Below are 4,287 nucleotides of genomic sequence, written 5' to 3' on the forward strand. Positions count from 1 at the left end.
GTTCAATTTAGTTCATAGCATTTGTCTATGTTTTAGTTACAGAACATCCATTTGGCTTAGATGTTGCATCTAGGAATGTATGAAATCGAATAAACACATGTATTGTATGACTATATTATATTCATTTGCATGAGAGTTGCTATCTATTGCTCATCGTTGGATGGTTTATGCACGTGAGTTGGACCATGTAAATTCGGGGCGTGACGGAACCCATGAATTATCTATTATCTGTATCTGCACCATTGGGGGTTCTATGCTATGTGCTTACGTGTATCCGGCGTGTGATGTAGTGATTGGTGATGTGTTGTTATATGTTGATTTACTATCCTTGAGTATTGATCATTTTGATTCTTGTAGCTAGCTTTTCGTGCTCCTTTCGGATACGACTAGCTCTATAGTTCGAACTCTTGTGGTTCTGAATATGATTTCACAAGTGCAACGTGAAATAGTAAAAATACAAAAGGAGACCAAATCCAACAATTCTTTTGGAAACATCGATGTTTGAATGAAATGCCAAAAAATGGACTGGTTTGCCAAATTACAGAGTCGCCACCTAAATATTTTTGAAAAATTTAGGAAACCTGAGACTCGTGCATTAATTGAGCACCCCACTCGGCCGATCAAAGATCGACCTCTACTAATCATGATGTGTTTTTTTTTCTTTTACATTATATGTTCTTGTTCTGGTTTTATTAGAGTAACATTACTATGTGACACACGTAAGTATAGACTAATTTGCAAAGATTGGAACACTTTGATTTCATGTTGTTTGAAAACTGTTTTTGATACTTGTCACTTGAAAAGGTAAGTTTGTACATTAATCAATTTGTTCCAATTTTGGCAATTAGCCTCCATCCATAGGCATTCAAACAGATATATCATTTAAGCAATTAGCCTCATGGAAATATGCTTGGCATGGCAACACAAACATTCAATGCAAGACGCTAAAACTCAAAATTGCTTACCTAGTACTCCGAGCCAAAACAAAGCAAAATAATTAGAAAAAATGCATGCTCCTAACCAATGCAATATCACTAAATGCAACGCACACATTATGTAATTTTAATAGGCTCGACTATGAACATGGCATATGATTTCATTCAAGACATGTGATGAATCACATATTCAAGAAATGAATTTAAACATTTGGTTAGTATTATCATCCGAACCTTGGATGCATGCAAGACGATGGATGCAAAGCATAAACATGCTAATTTGAAAAATGATGTTCTATACTAACCATCGTAAGCAAATGAGTAAAAGGGAGAAAGACATGGGGTTGGAAGACATACAACTTATTACAGGTTTACCCTCGCACAAGAGGGTCTGAATGAGTGTCCGAATGTCCGAATGTTCGGCTTTAAACTGATTATTACAAAGCCAAGTTAATAAATAAATAACCAACTAGCTAAACTATAATTAACTAACTAGCTGATTTATTTCAACAAAGATAATAATGAGAAATAAACTAGCTATAACGATTACAAATAAACAATAGTAATAATCACAACAATAATTATAACAAGACTAATTGTAACAATAATAATTAACTACAACAATAATAATTAGTTACAACAATAGTTGGAGCATTAATTTACAACATTGATGTAAGCAAGGGTGCACAAGGGTTGAATGCACATGTCCAAGAACTACTCTGTCTGCCCAGGCTTGCTCTGTTTCACCTTCAGCCACTGCCCTCTGCTTCTGCAAAATACACTGCCTTACCAAACATTGATGGCCGGCCGGCCCCCAATGAAGCCCAACCAGGCCCAAATAAGGCCGGTCGTGCCTTAATTTTATGCAAAATCCTGTTTTTGTGCTCTGAAGTGAAAACAGTGCAGACAGAGTTATTTTGAACTCTGTTTGTCCCTTTTACTCTTCTCTCTCATAGTAAGCCTCAAGGGAAGAACAAAGTCATTTCCAAAACCATCAATGAGCAAATTGATTGCTCGATGAGTTAGGGCATGATTTTGGAGAAAAAATAATGAATGCAATGAATCAATAACCACCCCTCCCTCCTATTATGGAGTAAGCTTAAAAAGAGAGGTAGGAACGCTTCAAGACTCATCGAAACAAATAGACTCGACATAATGTCTGGCCGAATCCAAGCAATATAACACATTTTCCTTATGTGGGTTGGTTCATTTTAGCAATTTTTAGACCTTTCCTTAGTCCATTAAGTCCAAGGTGATGATTATGTCCATTACATGAGAATCGTGTCAAACAGGAAGTGATTCTCAACATGAAAGGGAGACTATGCCGTTGGCGATGAACTTCCGTAGAGATTAAGCCATTAAGCATAGATCTCTAGCTCATGTTTTGAACAACCATCAATCGGTTGAAACAACTCTCAAATGAAAGAAATGAATGATAGATTGCTTATTAAAATGAAGCTCTTAAACATGGAAATTACTTAAAAAAAAGCTAGAACAACATGCAACAAGCTATGTATGTGAACATATAAGACAATAAGCAAACTAATCAAAGTATGAATTAATTAAACAACCAAGGATAGCCCCAAAACAACCTCTAGTGGGTAAAAAAATAGTGGCTCAAAGTGCATGAAAAGAGCCTAAAAAGCTAAACAACAAACAAAGACGACAAGGCTAGTAAGCAAGAACAAGGAGGGGTGGCTACCCCCTCCACTTTTGAAACCTCAAAGCTTGATTTTTAGCCTCTTTTGTACTCTAAAAATCAGTTTACAAAGCAAAGAAAAGGGTGTAAAAACAAGGGTTTGAGATATAGGTGAAGATGCAAGAAAGAGTGGTAACACTCTCTACCCTTTGGTAGCTATCCAAACCCAAGTTTAGACAATTGAAAGATAATCAAAACAATACAAAAATACAAGAACTTGATATTAAATCATAGAAATGAATGCAAGAGAGAAAGTAGTAAGCTTATATCTCTTAAAAAAGGTAAGCTCTTTGTTTATGAATCAAACTAAGTCCAAACACACTCTCAAGCTTGAATTGTGATGCTCAAGGCTCAACCCAGGTGTAGATACCCCATTTTTGATTGACCTCAAGACTTTGATGTCATCGTTTGTGCACTCGGTGATTGCGCATGTTTGTGCTCGTTATGAGTTTCCGGGGCTTTCGGCTGAGCGGCTTGTCTCGGGGCCTCTTAACTCTTTTCTTTTTGGTTTGCTTTTGGACCGAACCTTGGTGCCTTTGCCTGGAGGGAGAGAGAGGCCTGTTGGCCACTTTTTGTAGCTGTAGGCTACTTTTCCCTTTTGTAGGCCACTTGCAGTGGCCGGTAGGCTAGTTTTCGGGGCTTTCAGCTGAGCGCCTTGTCTCAGGGCCTCTTGGATCTCTTCATTTTGGTTTGTTTTTGGACCATACCTCGTTAGCCCTTGCCTGGAAGGAGGGGAGGGCCTGTCGGCCACTTTTGGCAGCTGTAGGCCACTTTTTCCTCTTGTAGGCCACTTGAGGTATGACCATTTTTCTGTTTTTGCAGATATTTTTGGTGGCAGCTGTGGCAGCTGTTGCTCACTGAATGCATCCTCCCTACACGTGTAGGGAGGGATTCAAGCAAGCTCTTTCTTGCATTTCTATAAAAGGGGAGGTGTCTCCCCCTTCTAAGGGGTTTAGATTTTTTAGAGCAAAAAAATCTACTCTCTCTCTAGAATTCTCTCTCTCTCTCTCTATTTTTTTTTGTGCTTGAAAGGGCTTGAAAGTGGAAATTCTTGGTGCGTTTGCAAAGGGACTCCTGATCAAACATTCCTACCTTGGAGCTGAGGTTTCTTCAGGTTTGTTTGGAGCTTTTGAAAGTTGGTTTTGGCTCAGAAGTGCTGTTGTGGCTGTTGTGCTTCAAGGGTAAGCCATCTTCTCTTTGAAGCTTTGTTTTAGTTGCTTACTTGCCACCTTTGCATGCTATTTTAGGCCTAGCTTTCAACTACAAAAACCTTTTTTTTTAAGTGTTAAAAATGGTAGCTCAAAGTGTTTTTGGAGTTAGGGGTGTTCCACCCTCTTTAGTGGCTTATTTGCTAAGCTTCTTACCTTCTTTTAAAGCTTTTGAAACTATCTTGTTTTGGCCTTTTAACCACTGAATTTCAGAGGAATTTCAGTGGTGAAAAACTTGCTTTGAGGTCCCAAATAGGAGGGGGTGGTCCCCCCTCCTCTTGTCATGTTAGATGTGTTGTTGGCCTACCAAATGAGCATGTGTTTCTCCCTTCTTGAGGCTTAGTTTGAACATATTTTTGTGACTTTTTGGACCTACTATGACTCTATTTTTGGCTGGTTTGGTCACCTCTTGCATGCTTCATACACTTGTAGTGTAATCCTACTT

This window comes from Camellia sinensis, chromosome 4 (assembly GCF_055761805.1).
Source record: "Camellia sinensis isolate YWXY chromosome 4, ASM5576180v1, whole genome shotgun sequence".
NCBI lineage: Eukaryota > Viridiplantae > Streptophyta > Magnoliopsida > Ericales > Theaceae > Camellia > Camellia sinensis.